This window comes from Mesoplodon bidens (assembly GCF_964165515.1).
Source record: "Mesoplodon bidens genome assembly, chromosome: 3".
NCBI classification, from domain to species: Eukaryota; Metazoa; Chordata; class Mammalia; order Artiodactyla; family Ziphiidae; genus Mesoplodon; species Mesoplodon bidens.
In genome coordinates this window covers 105,683,435-105,701,188 of record NC_138178.1, presented here as the reverse complement: position 1 = coordinate 105,701,188, position 17,754 = coordinate 105,683,435, and the positions used below count along the sequence as shown (strand labels likewise).

Genomic DNA, 17,754 nt, shown 5'->3' with positions numbered 1-17,754 from the left:
GAGGCATCTGGTGGGGATTGGGGAGTGACTGTCTCTAATTCTGAGGATTGCCAAGGATCTCAGAAACGGTGAGATATTTTTTCTAGGTTCAGGGAGTTAAGAATCTGCTACCATTCATGATTGGCATAAAGTAAAGGGAAATCTAACTGCATTCTTGTTTTTGCTTTTTTGTTTTTTCCTAGTCAAAAAGTTTATTTCTGTTCTGGGGAAAGTAGAAGCGTCCAGGTTTAAAATAAATTACAGTATTCACTGATGAGCCTAAAGAATTAGAAGTTTGTAAAATCTTTGTTTCTTGGATGAAAAAAGGAAAAAAGGGAGAGGATAGAGTAGAAAAATGGTGTATTAGGTTATAATAGCAATAGTAGGTAGCATTTATAGAGCATGTATGTGTTAGGTACTGTCCTAGGAATTTTTCCATTTCTCATCTCAGTTAGTATAGCCCTATGACACTCCCACTCTTTATTTTATACAAGAGGAACCCATGCTGCACAGAGAGGTTAAACAGCTTACTCAAAGTCACACAGCTAATAAATGTCAGATTGATGATTTTCATGTTGGCAATGTAGTCGAAGTCTCACACTCTTTAACTTCAAGGTTACAATGCTGTATGTTAAGTCATTTTAACTTTTTCCCTCGCCTTGAGTACAGCCTCCCACAGTATATATAAAGCACAGGAGAAGTGGCAGTTTCAGCTTCTTTTTCTTGTTGTTGTTTGTTTATTTAATAGCAGGGTTAAAAAATAAAGGCAGTGTGCAGTCTAAATCAAGTTTAATTAGACCCGTGTGGAAAACATAACAATTATCTATGCCAATTTCCAATGTTTTTCTTTTTTCATGTTCAATTATTAATAGATACGGCACACATATTCTTTCATTTATTTTCTAAGTGAAGTGATTGAAGCAGGCATAGTATTCTAAGCTGTTGCCTAGTTTTTTTTTTTTTTTTTTTTTTTTTAAGAATCTTCATCTGAAAGGAACATTTTCTCTAAAAAAGAAAAAAAAATCTGTTTTTGTTTGTGGGACACATCGTCCCTTGGAGAATATGGTGTTACCAGGTGTGGAATCTTGGCATTAAACTAAATTTCCCTTTCTCTTCCCTGAACTGATGGAAAGGAGTGGGGTGGGTTGGGGGAGGGGAGGGGTGGTGGTGGGATATACATATACATAGATGTATACAGATGCACATCTCCAGACCTGTCCAGTATCTGGACAGAAGGCCTTTCATTAGGTCCCAGACACCCCTGTTTGTCCCCAGCTTCCTGTGCTGAAACTGAGGTTTTAGAAGAATCTCAAGAGATTTTCTTGGGCTAGGTTGTCCAGACGGGGTTTTTTAAAAAATAGCATCTCTCCTTTATTTTATAGAGGAAAAGATAATGAAGAGTATCTCCCCTTTCCCAAATATAAAAAGGATGTTTTTCTGTTGCTTTCATAATTGAATTAAAAATCCCTCAATAATAGTTTTTAATATTTTCTTCATGATTATAATGTTCTTCCTTTATCTGAGCCATGGAAAGGTTCACAGAAATATAACAAATAAAGTATTCTTACCATTTAAAAAGAACTGTCTATAGAGTTTTGGTATTATAGATGATTTAAAAATAGTTTATTAGGTTTCTCCCCACATTTAATATAGTAATTGCAGAAAATTTGGGAAATTCAGAGAAATAGATGCAAAGAAAAGCAAATTCTCGTAGTCCCTATACCCAGGAGAATAAACAACAACAACAATAACCTTAAACTTACTGTTTTCATGTGTGTTCTTTATCTGTGAAGAGTTTTTACACCTTTCTCTGTGTTGAGTTTTTCTTTGTTTCTTGGTTAGGATCATACTCTAAATGCAGTGTTGTTTCCTGCTCTGTTGGAAAGATGTCTCAGGTTCAGAGACAGCGGATTCAGGGCTTCTTTGCTGAACCTACCCTGTCACAGGTCAGCTGGCAGCCTGGGTCGTGGAGTGCCTCAAAAACTTGCTGTGTGGTCCATGCTGCTGAGTGCTGGGCGACAGAGAGGACCTGCCTTCCCAGCTCACAGAATCGCTAGAGAAGACAAGCAGATGTTTTCATGGCCACTTCTGTTTTTTTGGAGTGGAAAATTTCAAACATATACAGAAACAGAACATTACAGTGGACCCTGTGTGCCTTTCTCCCAGCTTCAACAATGGTCAATTTATAGCCATCTTTCTTCATTTAGATCCCAACCTCTTTTCCCACACCCTGGACTATTTTGAAGCAAATCCCTAACATGCTATTATTTCAGTAGTAAATATTTCTATACACATCTCTGAAAGACAAGGACTCTTTCTTTTAATACTGTAATATTATCATACTTTAAGAATTTCTGTAATATAATCAAATATGAAATATCTAGTCAGTGCTGAGATTTATCTGTTTTCTTCATTTTTTTTTTTTTTTGGTTTGTTTGTATCAGGATCCAAATAAGGCCCAGACATTGCAATTGATGGACATGCCTCTTCAGTACCTTTTAGTCTGTAGGTTCACCCTTCACTATCTTTTCCTTGCAATTTATTTTTTGCCAAACCAGACCATTTATTCTGGTCTATTGGCTGGATTTTGCCCATAACATCCCACAGAGTTAAATGTTAAGTGTTCCTGTGTTTAACGTATTTCTTTAGCCACCAAATTTCTTGGGAATTGGTAGTCACATCTAGAGGCTGGGTCAAATTCTATTTCCATTTTTTGTCAAGAATACTCTAAGTATGTGTGTACTCTCATCAGGAGGCATTTAACACCAGTTATTAGCTGGAATACTTGAATAAAGAGAAACTTCTTCTAATCAGCTACTTGGTTCTCCTGGGTAAAATTTAGGTAGGAAAGGCAGGAAATATGCCTGATTCTTTCTCTTTATTTACCAGTTTTTAAAGTAATTACGGTTGACCCTTGAACAACATGGGGGTTAGGGGTGCTGACCCTTCATGAAGCTGAAAATTTACATATAACTTACAGTCTGGTCCTCCCCATTGGTGGGTTCAACCAACAGCAGATTGTGTTGCACTGTAGTATTTACTACTGAAAGAAAACCACATATAAGTGGATTCGCACAGTTCAAACCCATGTTGTTCAAGGGTCAACTGTTGTTGGCTCCATTAGCCAGCTAATTAGTAATGTCCTCAAAAGGTAGCCATTGAGAGAGAGTGAGAGAGGTATGTGATTCATGAAGAATTCATGAATTAAAAAATACTGGTGTTTTAATCCATTGCATTTATTCTTGACACTAAAATTGTCCCGTCTTTGGCCAGTGGGAGTCCCTTTGTGCTGGCTCCTGGATCCTCTTGATATGGTTCTAGTGATCTTTGACAGCTTCTCTGCTCTCTGTATGTTAAGATATTCGAGGCCAGTAGTTCTCAAAGTATAATCTGAGGATGCCTGGGGGTTCCCAAGACCCTTTGAAGGGGTCTGTGAAGTCAAAACAGTTTTCATTATGGTACTAAGACATTGTTTACCTCTTTTACTTTTATTTTCTTATGTGTTTAGTGGAGTTTTCTAGAGGCTACATGTTGGCTCTTGGAATGTGTGTATATTCTTGTTTTCTAGAATTTTCTAAAGTAAGCTCTTTGGAGTCTTCAATAATCTCTAAGAATGTAAAGGGGCCCTAAGACCAAAAAACTTGAACTGCTGCTCTAGGCTCATTTTTTAACATTTTTTGCCATATACATGGAATCACTGGTGACCTTGTAAATCAGCTCCGTTTTGTCAACTCTTTTATTATGTGGGTGTGATCTGCTCCAAATCTCAAAGCTAATAAATAGCAAAACCAGAATTTGAACCTAGATTTTTATGCAGTAGTTTTTTTCCCTGTAAAACAATCACTGATGTCCAAAATTTATGATTAATTAAAGCTTAGAAATTGTAAACACTGCCCAAAATGCCAGACATGTACATTTTAGAGGCCACCCAGCAAAATTAGCAGTTCTTTTTCTCCAATGGAATGGCTGTCAAAAAGGGAAAAATAGATGTAGAGGCAGGATGAGTGGTTGCTATAGCTCCATGATATAATGTAAAACCATGCGCTGAATATGTTGTTTTTCTGGTCACAGTAAGGAAATTCAGAATACAGTAGTAACTCATTTGCATGGCAACATTTAAAGATTTCAGTCATCTGGCGAAAAGCCTGCTTGGCCCGTGGAATTCAGTAATGGCTCATGTGGGCTTCCCTGGTGGCACAGTGGTTAAGAATACACCTGCCAATGCAAGGGACACGGGTTCGAGCCCTGGCTGGGGAAGATCCCAGAAGCCGCGGAGCAACTAAGCCCGTGAGCCACAACTACTGAGCCTGAGCTCTAGAGCCTGTGCACCACAACTACTGAGCCCACGTGCCACAGCTACTGAAGCCTGCACACCTAGAGCCTGTGCTCCGCAGTAAGAGAAGCCACGACAATGAGAAGCCCGCGCACTGCAACGAAGAGTACCCCTGCTCACGGCAACTAGAGAAAGCCCGCGCACAGCAACAAAGACCCAACACAGCCAAAAATATAAATAAATTAATTAAAAAAAAATAATGGCTCATGCGTTTCCCACTAATTTCTGAACCCGGGTACCGACCATGTAGCTTGACCATGTAGCTTAGAAATACCTTTTTTTCATCTTGTAGTTCACTGAATCAAATCCTGCAAGAAAGCATCCTGCAGTTTTCAGATAATGGTGCCTTAAGCCTGGGACACTAATTTTTCCATCACTAGTTTGGGATTAGCAGATGCAAACTATTATATATAAAATGGGTAAACAACAAGGTCCTACTGTATAGCACAGAGAACTATATTCAATATCCTGTGATAAACCATAATGGAAAAGAATATGAAAAAGAATATATATTTGTTTAAATGAATCACTTTTCTATACAGAAGAAATTAACATTGTAAATCAACTATACTTCAATCAAATTATAAATAAATAAAATAATTTTTCCATCACTGAATAGTATACAAACCTCTAAAAGATGGCTACTTAAAACCACTGGATTTTGCAGTTCTAGCTCCTTGGGGGAATCTTTATTTTGCCTTACTGTGTTGAGCTGAACTCAGTAACTTGTCCTTTGTTTACCATTCCCAGTAACTGCATCTTCTTTTGGATACTGAACAACACTGACTCTTATTTCCCAGCCACACAGGAGAGCTTCCATCATAAGAAAAGGAAGTAAGCCTTCAAAACAGCTTTCTGAAGCTAGTGTATGTACTGGAGATGATCAGCCTTACGTAACGTTCTTGAGTATTTGCCAAAGTAAGAAACACCTGACAGCCTCACGTGCCATCTGGAAAAGTGTCCTCATAGAGGAAGCTTGGCTCAGAGCTCGCATCACTGTTCCGATGCTTCATCATTACTTTGTGGTTCAGGTGGGGAGCGAGGCAAAGAATTTGTCCAGAGTTTCAGGTCTCTCAAAAATGCAGATTTCTTTGTTGGAAAGTAGATTTTGAATACTAATATGTTTTTTCTTTATGAGCAAACTCATTTTCCACTGGAGCCTTGCTTGTGATTTTTCTCGACATTAAATGTCATAGCAAAATGATTTAAATATCTGCTCTAGGTGACTGGTTGCATTTAGATTTATGGATTTGTAAAGTCAGGTGCCTGGGCTTTTCTAGCGAGTCATTCATTGATGTTGCTGAAGATAGTTTTAGAATACATGCAAGTCAGAGCAAAGGTAGTGTTTCATAGGGATGGGCACTACCATGGGTCATGTCAAAATTTTATTTTCTTTCATATTTGCCACTTTGACCAAATTGCAAAAAAAGTTTTTAAAATTTTTTATTTCATGTTCAATTCACTGAACAGTCTTGTCTCCATATGCTCACTGAACCACAACATGTGGTTTATGATGTAGCAAGCCTTGAACTTATGGCTGGGGAATGTCAGGAATTTTGGGTTCTGGTGTCATTGAGGAAAATGGCCCCGCCTTACTACACTTTGATTTCCTGTTTAGAAAGTTCTGTTCCTTCATAAGGACCTTGAAGTTCTAGGAGGGAAGGTGCTGTGTGTGTGGAGTTTTCCATGAAGTTTAATCCTAATGAAAAATCTGAGTTAAAGGTAGGTGAATGCTTTATAAAAACGTGTTTTACATATATATGAGATATTTATTAGTTTATGCCACACTTATTTACTTACTTAAGTATGAATTAGCCCCAGGCAATTTGAAGTCAGATTTGAAATTCAGGTTTTGTTTACTTAATGCCCTTCTTAAGGAAGAATAGAAAAGCTTAGGAAGTGGAAATTAAAATTGATTTTAATTGCCTGAACAGGTTTACTGGAGAATCATTTCATTGAGGTGAAAATGAGGGCCAGATTATTCTTGTTCTTGCTGTGCGTCTAATTCCAGGCAACTTTGGAGTAGTCCATAAATCTCATTCCAAGTCTAAGGGAGAATATCCATCATAAAGTGAGCCAGAATGTAACAACTCTTTGTGATGACTGCCTTGGCTAAAAATTTCTACTGGTGAGAACTCAGAATTACAGGAGTGCATTTGGAGGTGGGATCGATTATACTGATGATTCCCACGAGGAAAAGGAAGCTATTTTAGGCTCTCCCAGTGTGCTTTTGCAACTCTGAAGACCTCTTCCCTGTTCCCCCAAAGCTCAGTGAGCCACTGTTGGGAGCAGTTGTGTTCTGTACCCTTGAGGTGAAGCTGTACTGGTGTGAAAAGTGGGGATAGCCTATTAGAACAGCATTTCTCTCTGGGGAGTGCTCTTACTCTTTCAAGAAAAGATAAGTAGTGGCCTTGAGTGATCTGTAACGTACAGTGGCAGTCACGGTTGCTTAAATTTAGGATCATGTGATATTCAAATGTGTGGTATTTTGATTTGATACTAAATGCAAGTTTTTTGTGTGTGATGTCATTTTTGCATGAAGAGTCTATATGTGGGTGCTTTGGAGCCCAGTAACAGAAACCAGTGGGACTGGAAAAGCTGCTCTGTTTAGTTGAGAGTCAACACCAAGTTGGAGTGAGTTCTCAAAGAGTATGTGACACTGTGGCCATGCCATGTTCCTTAGTGAGTTGAGATTGGGCTTGTTGGGTTTCTGTTTCACTGAGCGGGGAGAGCTTTTCTGTGCATTTGATTATGCTCCATGATATGTGGATCATGACACTTGTGGACTTAGGTCTGGGGAAAAATGTGGTTCAATTTTTTATTGCACAGTTTTGTATAATTTGTGTAATTTTTCTCTCTGTTGCTTTGAGAAGCAAGTAGGAAAATGGAAAAGCAAAGAACTCAAGAGATGTGCAAATGAGATTAAGAGGAAAAAAGTCTCTAGGAAATAAGATACGTGTATGTTTAAGTTTTAGAACATCAGGTATTAAACCCAGTCATGGAGAATTCTCTACTGGGAGTTCCCTAGTGGCTTAGGGGTTAGGATTCCAGGCTTTCACTGTCATGGCCTGGGTTCAGTCCCTGGTCGGGGAACTGAGATCCTGCAAGCATGTGGTGGGCCAAAAAAAAAAAAAAAGATTTCTCTACTTATTGAACTATTTTGAAATTTCACTTTCTAAAAAAATTTTTTTATTGAAGTGTAGTTGATTTTCTGCTGTATAGCAAAGTGATTCAATTATACATATATATATATTCTTTTTCATATTCTTTTCCGTTATGATTTATTACAGGCTATTGAATATAGTTCCCTGTGCTATACAGTAGGGCCTTGTTGTTTATCTATTTTATATATAATAGTTTGTATCTGCTAATCCCAAACCCCTAAGTTAGAAATTTCACTTTTTCATTGTTGCCTGACTTAACTCGATGTCTTGAAAAGTCTTATAGTTGTTTAAAGTTGTTCTGAAGTCAAAACAAAACAAATTTGCTAGAAACAATCTTGGCCATCATCTAGTGTATGCTTGTATTTTGCTGATGAATCTATCCAGTCGCTCACAGTGAAAGTTATATCTGAGTCTCATTATTCCCCGTGCCTAGCACTGGATTTAACACATAATATATATTGGCTGGCTGGTGGGCTGACTAGGGTAGTACTTACTTTAAAAAGAAAAAAACAAAACAAAAACAAAACTTGACACAAACCTTTTGGCCAGAATATACTTGAATAGAGTCTTAGTGGAAAATTTGAAAAGTATGGTTAACGGTATAAGAACAACTCTTCTTTTTGGGATTTAGAAACGTTGCCCTTCTTCTATGGATTGTTAGATCCTAATGTCTTTAGAGTGTAAATTCTAAAAACTTCTGATGTGTAAAATGTATAAAAACATTTTGGTGTGTAAAATATCATTTGTGTTACACATTTTCAAGCTGGTAGTCTTTTTACCATTACTTTGTATTATTTAATTACTATTTGAGAGTCAACAGAAGAATGAATGAACAAGGATCATCATTCCCGATAGACACTGTTCTCCCATATGCCAAAAATTAAATATAATGTGGCTTTTAAAGTTCAAACAAGAGTTTGGAAAATTAATAATAACATCCAGTGATTTCTTAACAACCTAAAGGAGTTTATCTTATCAGGTCATGGCCATGTTTGGAAAGCTGAGAATTTGAACTTGAACCATATTTTTTCTTCCTTTAAATGAATTGTGGCTACTTCCCATGGGTAGGGCTGGGTCTAGGATCTGATCGTTTTGCTCATGTGAGACTCAGGAAAATTTGCTTCTGAAGCTGTTTGAAGGAATTTCCCATCCTCCTGTTTGGTTTCATGCTTCAGGTGCTGGTGCCGGCTCCATGGGCAAGTGTCTGGAAGGAGAGGGAGCAAGGCCTGCACATGTGGTCCTTGTTTGGTGAAAGGCTGCCCAACGTGTGTCCACTCCTGGAGATTCTGTCCATTCTCAGTTTATTTGGGGACTTGAAGACGGCATGGTAATAACTTGGGTTTCTAGAAACCCTGCTTTATGACCTAACAAATGTGTTGTCTGTGAGATCTCTTTTTGAGATGTTCTCACTAGGCCCGAAGAATCTAACCATGCTGGAGTATTGCAGGGATCATTTCTTTTGTGGCTAAAATCTTCAGATTTGGAGAAAAGAATCCAAATATCTTCGTTATTTCATCCATTCCTTCCACAAATATTTATTGAGTACGTCTGGTGTGCCAGGCACTCTTCTAGGTGCTAGACAACATGGACATAATTCCTTGTCCTTATAGAGCTTCTCGGGAGAAAGGCACACAAATAAGTTAAATATGTCAGATGACGATATGAGCTCTGGAGAAAATTAAAACAGGGATGGGAGATAGGAATAGGGCTGAGGGAACCGTATTAGGACCTGGGGTCTTTCACTACTTCCGGTGACTGAGTAGACCCACAGGCATGAAACAGCCCAGTCCTTTATGTTTTGTGGCTGATGATGCTGTCACGTTATTGCCAGCATTGTCACTGTCACAGTCGGAAGGTGTCTATCTCACACCTATTAGCAAGATTGTGTACAGAATGAGTCACATGGATGAGTCCCCAAGACTGGCAGCCCTTATGTGGACACATGCAGAGGACTTAGAGATGACAGATTTTTCAAATGACGGTATTCGTTTAGCAAACGTTTACTGAATGATGGTATATAGACAAGGCGTTGTGGAGAATAACAAGATAAATCATGTATATACCTTGCCAACAGAGTGTGTAGTCTAGTATATTTGTATATAGTAGATCGTTTGCACGCCAGTGATTTCGCATTTGAGATAGACTACTAAAAGTCCATAGCGTATGCTGACTTGGCCTTTTGCTGAGGCATGGTTTTTCAGTCAACTGCTTTGGGAGGTGGGTAGGGGGTAACTAACCTAAGAGTGGTGGATTAGCAGTGGCCCGGTGTCCAAATTCCAGGGCAGCACTGTTTCTACCCCTCGTTTAATGTGTAAAATGCACATTTGAAGTGAAATATGCTTTCTTTGTGAAAGATTGCTCTGAGGAAAAAAAGCCAACTTCTAGTGCTGGTGATGAAAGTGCTGATTCTAAGGTGTGATGTTTCTTAGCCAGAAAATGGAATCATTGAGGGTCTCAAGGAAATACCAAGCATTTTGCTCCCTTTATAAGGGGAAATCATATACTGTACTAGTATTTTGCCAGCTTGGAGATGAGCCCCTCATGAGTGTATTATTTGGGTGGATCTTGATAAGGTCCCTAAGGGAAGTGTGGACATGGGAGGGTTTCTCCCCCTTGTCTGAAGGTGCCTCTCAGAGGAAGCTAAGCAAAGCTTCTTCATGAGCTGCTTCACCTGCGTTGTAATATCCGGTTATTCCCATTCCTTCCAAATAAAGGGTCAGCCATCTTTGTGTGAGGCTCCCTGGCACTTATTATACAGATGGGATCAAAAGTTTACTGTATAAAACATAGTTTTATATATGTATGTGTATGTGATATATATACACACACACACATATGTACAGACATGCATCCATACATATCCACAGAGGACAAGGGAAAGCTTGGGAGGGGAGGGAAAAGTCATAAACTACAGTGGCCGAGGCTGTTGGTTAGTCACCAAAACCTACATTTCCCTCTTCCTGAGCCCACAGCAAGAATGCATTTTCCAAGCTCCCTTTCACTTAAGTGCAGCAGGTAACTGAGTTCTAGCCAATAGAATGACCCTGATAAAGATGGCAGAGGCTTGCAGCCTGAATCCCTATTTCATTGTGAATAAGAGGAAGACCTCATTCACCCCTTTCCCAGACACAAAGTTCTGAGGTGTTTGAGCCATAATATATTTTGAGGTCTGTTTCAGCAGTGACTAGCCTTCCCTTACTAATACTGATTCTCTGTGTGGTAAATGAGAGAGGCAAAACCCACAGTTTGAGGGCTTTTCTCTTACTTCATTGGGACCCTGGACCCAGTTGTTGCTACCTGAATGTCAGAATCAGTGCTCTTGGAAGGGGGTGGTTAATTGTGCTTATAGGTTCAGGCTGTGTGCTTATTACTGCACTCACCATTCAGTGCTTACAGAGAGTTACACTTCTTGTAGCCCCAGTGGCTGAGGGTAGAGTGCTAGCTGACCCTGATTTTCTTTTTTTTTCCTCTTGTCCACAAATATTTTAGTTGACCAGACCACCTCAAATGGTACTCTCAGCTGGAGGTAACAAAAACCTCAAGTCAAAGAGAACAAACAGGTGGTTGCCAGAGGGGAGGGGGTGGGAAGAAGAAAGAAATAGGTGAGGGAGACTGAGGTACAAATTTCCAGCTGCAAAATAAATGAGTCACAGGCATGAAGTGTACAGTGTGGGGAACATAGTCAGTAACTATGTGTTGTATTTGTAAGGTAACTAGATATTGCGGTAATCATTTTGAAATGTGCAGAACTATTGAATCACTATGTTGTGTAACAAGAACTAACATGGTGCTGTAGGTCAATTATACTTCAAAAACAAACTCATAGAAAAATAGATAAGATTTGTGGTTATCAGAGGTGGGGAGTGGGGTGGCGGAATTGTCAAAAGGTACAAGCTTCTAGTTATAGGATAAATAAATACTAGGGATGTAATGTACAACATGATAAGTATAATTAACACTTCCGTATGTTATGTATGAAAGTTGAGAGTAAAACCTAAGAGTTCTCATCACAAGAAAAAAACATTTTTTCTATTTCTTTGATTTTGTATCTATATGAGATGATGGATGTTCACCAAACTTATTGTGATAAGTCAAATCATTTTGCTGTACACCTTAAACTTATACAGTGCTATATGTCAATTATATCTCAACAAAACTGGAAGAAAAAAATCAAGTGGATTTCCTCTAGGAATAAACCGTTTTTCACCAGTTAGTGATTTTATTAAGAGCTGAGTGGTACATTTGACTTCACGTGCTGTTTGTCTGTGACTCTTAATCCAGTCAGACGTTCATCCGCAGATTGCCACACCTCAGCTATCTTTGTATTCTTTCCCTCGTCCTTTACCCCAGAGCATAGCACAGTGCTTTATATATTATGTGTGGCTGAATAAATGAATTATTTGATGAATTAATTAATTGATGAATTAATTAATTACTTAAATCTCTTATGCTGGAAGAGCTTCTTGAGCTAGTTTCACGCTCAGTGAGTAGTTCTTTCCATGGTGAACATCACTCCTGCTACGGATGTGTTGCTGTCAAGCCACGTGATGTTTCATCGTGTTTACGTTTGTGATGCTGGCCTTAGCCAATAACAGGAGTCACCCAGCATGAGGTTCGAGAAGGGAAAGAGGTGATGGGCTAAATGGTTGCTATATGAGTGTAGTAGGATGTGTCTTGACCTGGTTCCAAAGGTACTTGTAGGGCTCATGTCTGGTAGATGATGCTGAAGCACATTCCTATGCTTTTGTTGGCAAGAGTCCTCTCGTGTTATTATATGTACTGTGCCGCTTGATTTAATAGAAGAACAACAGATTCATTTTTATCTGCCTGGTAACTAGGTTTGTATCTTAGGTCTTGCTTGACTCAGCAAAGGTTCTAGAGAATTCTCTGTAAAGAGATACATGCACATTCATAATTAGGCTTGTTTCCCCTAATACAATTACAGCTGAAATCTTTCCCTCAGGGATTTATGCTCCTTCTTAAGAGCACGTTTTAATATCGGTAACACAACAGAAGGATGACTTAACAGGATTGAGGACACTAATGGCTAGGAAAGGAATTAGGGGTTTCATCAGCATATCTTCCTTTGAGCAGCAGTGGGGTTACCTTCCATGTCTTTCTTCACTGGTCCTTTCTTCCTCTCCAGCTGAGAGGTGACTTTGAAAGAAGCTGGCCAGAGCTTTTCTCTGATCTTGCTCTTCTCACTTCTTTTGTCAGTTTATGATCCTTTTGCCAAAAGTCAGTGAAGCAAAGATCATCTTCACATCTTTGACTGTTTGACCCTTAACGTGCAAGAATCTGCCATGTGAACATTTCAGTGCGGACTTACTTGTTGCTAAACTTCAACTGGCTTGGTGAAGATGGGGAAACCATTGTTTCTTTAACAGGACTTAGGAAGTCACAAGAACTCAATTGTATAGGCTTCCCTGTCATAACTTACTTAAATTGTAAGCATTTATGTTGGAAATATGGAGCTGATTATCTTCTCTCAAAGTAGTCTGTGATGATTAATAGCAAAGAAGTTAAATTTTTTCTGCATCTCAATTCACTGGCCTAAATGACATTACAGAGGCCTGAAAATACTGGTCCGGTGTCATCTACTTAAAGGAATTAGTTGTGGAGAATGTTTTTACCACAGCTGTATGTTGGGTTATAAGAAAAGCAACTAGTTTGTAATGTGGATAAATTAGTGCTGTCTCTAACCTTGACTGGTATTGTGATCCCACCTTTCACAGTGGTTTAAATGGTGTTGCTTCAAGTGATAGCCTGAGAAACTAGCTCAGTCCAGAGACCTAACAGAAGGTACATGTTTGAACAGGGAGTAATGATTAATAAGTTCAAGAATATTTATTGCTTTATTGTGGAAGATAATGCTACCCTCTGCTTTCATTATAGTCAGTATGATGGAAAAATAAAACATCATCACCCTAAAGGCCTACTTACCTCACTTCCTATCAACTGACACAACCTGCCCCACATTCAACAAAAAATTACAAGGCATGCCAACAGGTAAGAAAGAGCACAGTCTAGAGAGACAACATAATAAGCAAAAAACAGACTCTCTTATGACACAGACATTAGAACTATCAGACAAGGAAATTAAATGAATTATGATATGTCAAGGGCTCTAATGGAAAAAGACAACATGCAAGAACAGATGGGTAATGTAAGCAGAGAGATTGAAACTCAGAGAAATAATTACAAGAAAATGCTAGAAATCAAAAACGTAGTAACAAAAATGGAAAGTAACTTTGACGGACTTGTAAGTAGGCTTGACACTGACAAAGAAAGAATCAGTGAGCTTGAAGATAGGTCAGTGGAAACTCTCCAAACTTAAATGCAAAGAGAAAAAATAATTTAAAAAAAGAATAGAACATACAAAGTCTGTGGAACAATATAAAAAGGCATAGCATATGTGCCATTGGAATGCCAGAAGGAGAAAAGAAAGGAGCAGAAGAAATATCTGAAGTGATAGTGGCTGAAAACTTTCCAAAACTAATGACAGACACCAAACCACATGTCCAGGAAGCTTGAGATAAATATTGGGTTGGCCAAAAAGTTCGTTCGGGGTTTTCCATAAGATGTTACAGAAAAACCTGAATGAACTTTTTGGCCAACCCAATACCTGAGGGTTCTCCCCACACCCCACACCCCACACCAAATATGTGTTGTTGTTTTTTCCCCCACACCAATTCTCCAGTTCTCTCACACCAACTTGGGTCTCCAGCAATTCAATTCAATTCTGACACTAGTTCTTGGAGTTAGTGCAGACCCTACTGGTTAAGGGCTCAGTCCCACAAGTCTGTCCCCACTTCAGATGCCAGCCACAAATGGGGTGCTCAAGGCTACCCACATTTCTGCACAGCCAATGACAAATTCTGGGGTCCCATGACCCTAACCCCCTGAGGTTGGATCATTTGCTAAAACAACTCACAGAACTCAGGAAAAGTGCTATGCTTACTATTACCAGTTTATTATAAAGGATACAACTCAGGTGGAAGAGATGCACAGAGCAAGCTGTGTGTGGGGAGGTGGGGGCACAGAGCTTCCATGCCTTCTCCGGGTGTGCTACCCTCCTAGCACCTTTGTATGTTCACCAACCTGGAAGTTTTCTAAAACTTCATTTTTAGAGGTTTTTTTATGGAGGTTTCATTATGTAGCCATGATGGACTAAATCACTGGCCATCGGTGATTCAGTCTCTAGCCCCTCTCTCCTCTCTGGAGGTCAGGAAAGGAGGGCTGCTGAAAATTCCAACCCTCTAATCATGCCTTGGTCTTTGTGGCAAGCAGCCCCCATCCTAAAGCTCTCTTCCTAAGGGTCCACAGGAGTCACCTTATTAGCATAAACTCAGGTATGGCTAGAAAGGGCTTTTTATGAATAACAAGACACTCCTGTTACTCCTATCACTCTGGCAATTTCAAGAGTTTTAAGAGTTCTGTGCCAGGAACCAGGGACAAAGACCAAATATATACTTCCCATTACATCACAGTACCCCCCCAAAACACACACACACACACACACACACACTCTCTCTCTCTCTCTCTCTCTCTCTCTCTCTCTCTCTCTCTCTCTCTCTCTCTCTAAGGCATGTCTTATACAAACTGCAGAAAACAAAAGACAGAGAAAATCCTGAAGGAAGCCAGAGGGGAAAAAGAACACCTTGCCTGTGGAGGAACAAGGATAGGAATTACAGTGGCTTCTTGCTAGTCAGAAAACATGCAAGCAAGAAGAGTGAAATCTTCAGAATGTTGAAGGAAAAGAACGTTTTCACTGAAACCAACACCTTAATTGAGTTTCTGTGCTCCCATCTGGGATATAAACAGGAAAGAGTAAAGAGTAAACCGTGAATGCTGCCCTTAAGCAGCTCCTAGGTGGACTGAGAAAGAAACAGATGCTGCATGGGTTTACATGAAGTCACGTCCCTTCTCTGGGCCTCATTTCTTAATCTGTTAAATGAGAGTGTTGGACTAGATTAGTGGCCTTTTATGCTTTTATTTTTCCCTTTCTTTCTTTAGAAATAGAACTTTTATTCAAAGGATCTCGTCTTTAAGTTGGGAGCAAATAAAACAGGTAACAGTGGAACTGTTCTATTTGAGCTAGAATAGTTGATGGGTGGGAAGTGATGCTGAGGCTTCCCCCTCCCCATCCTCAAGGAGGCTCCTGTGGGGACCCAGGGCACTGGGGGAGCACTGGTGGAAAACTCTAGCCTAGCAGGACAGGGGAGCCTTTTCAGGTGTGAAGACTCTATACCCAAGCCACTAAGCTATTTGGATGACAGTGCTTCCTTCACCTTTAGATGTGTCTCTCTTTTGGCCTAATTTCTTCCCTACCTAATGTTCTGTGTACATCCATGTTCAGTGTCTTTTCTCATTAGACCTAAAGGGCTTCTCTACTTTAGGCCCATCTTCTTGCCATTTTTCTTCTCTCATATCTCTTGTTTCTTATCGATTTTTTCCACTTTAATTTGTGTGAGTAGACTGGCCTTTTTAGGATACAAAGAAAATTATGAGAGGTAACACTTATTGAGTGACCATGGCGGGTGCTGTTCTAAACAGTTTGTGTAAATGATCTCATTTCATCTTCATGATACTTCATGAGGCAGGTATTAATATCATGGTTATTTTACAGTTGAGGAGACCAAAGCAGGCACGAAGAGGCAAATAATGCGATGAGGTCAAAGAGTAAGAGTTGTCAGAACTGCACCTGGCGTGTAGGTTAGCCCTTCCACCTAACTGGGGCCTAAACTTTTTTACTTTCACTTTTTTAGTTGTTAATTCTTGGGAAGGGTGTGCTCACACTCATTCATGTCTTGGTAGCTCTAGAGCTATGTCTCTGCTTCCTTTCTTTCCCCCTTCCCTTTTTTTGAAAAGAGAGAAGCAAAGAAACCCTATGTGATGCCAAGAATGAGATAATTAAGGTTTAACTGAAACTCACGAGAGAAGTGGTTTGGGGATTGTTCTGAGTGGCTTTCTCAGGATGGGGGAGAGGGAAATGAAGCTGAGAGTTTCAGGTGTAGCAAGACCATTTAGGCTGGCAGTTGCAAGTTGACCAAGGAATTTGCTGTGAGGAAGGAAGGCAAGGGGAAAGGGGGGCAGGGCCAGCACTAGCCCATTGTCAAGGTCAAGAGAGAGTAGAGTAAGGATGGAAAGTGGAGACAGCTTCCTGTTTTGAAAAGCTAAACAGCTTTTAGGTAATGATTTCTCTTTTGTGCTGCTGTGCAATTTTAACATTATTAAGTGTCGTATGAGGACTATTCTATTAATTATATTAAGAATAGTCTTAATATAATTCGCTGAACATAATAAGAAATGTGTGCCATCTTTGATCTGTGCTAAAGTATATTGTTGCTACCAAGAAGAGATCAAGGAAAAAGTAAATGATTAACCAAATTCCTGAGGACAAAAACCTTTGAACTGCAAAATGTTATGATGTTTACTTAGCAGAAACAAGTCTACTAAATGGCCAAGAAGCATTACAAGAAATTAACCTAGAAGCTTTTGGCCAATGTTCGACCTGTTTCATCATAAATAAATTTAAAGTGTGAAGGGTAAGTTTTGAGAAGTAAAATTCATGTAGATCTGTTACTTTTACCTATAAAGTTATAAAACTTTAGGAAAATTTAGCCATTTCTCTAATTATTTCAACTATTTGGGGTGGGGGGAAGACTGAGTTCCAAATATGGAAACACATTTCCAATATATATAGTAAATCTATATAGCGAGATCAATAGATATGTACCTCATGGAAGCATTTTTCTTTCCATTTACTGAGTTCTGAAAGTAATGTTCAGGTTTATGACATACTTGGTTTAAAGCAGGTTCTGAAATCTGGTGTGTGTGAGGTTTTTGAAAGGAAAGCGATAAAGTGTATTGGGATCTTATACACAGTTTACTTTAGAACAGATGTTGGAAACCAGGTAGGCCTTCTAAAAGGGGAAAGTATGGGTCGATAAACATCCAGGAGAGTTTAATCACTGTATTTCTTTTTTTTTTTTTAAATAAATTTCTTTGTTTAGTTTTTAGCTGCAGTAGGTTTTCGTGGCTGGGTGCGGGCTTTCTCTAGTTGTGGCAAACGGGGGCTACTGTTCGTTGCAGTGTGCAGGCTTCTCATTGCAGTGGCTTCTCTTGTTGCGGAGCATGGGCTCTAGGCTCACAGGCTTCAGTAGTTGTGGCCCGCGGGCTCAGTAGTTGTGGCTTGCGGGCTCTAGAGTGCAGGCTCAGTAGTTCCGGCGCACAGGCTTAGTTGTTCCGCAGCATGTGGGATCTTCCTGCACCAGG

At 39.5% G+C, this 17,754-nt stretch overlaps 1 protein-coding gene across 3 annotated transcripts in view; it reads left to right on the top strand.

The window, feature by feature from the left end:
• Positions 1-17,754, top strand: part of STXBP6 (syntaxin binding protein 6) — a 277,899-nt gene that overhangs the window by 27,671 nt on the left and 232,474 nt on the right. The gene's annotated exons all lie outside the window — the stretch shown is intronic.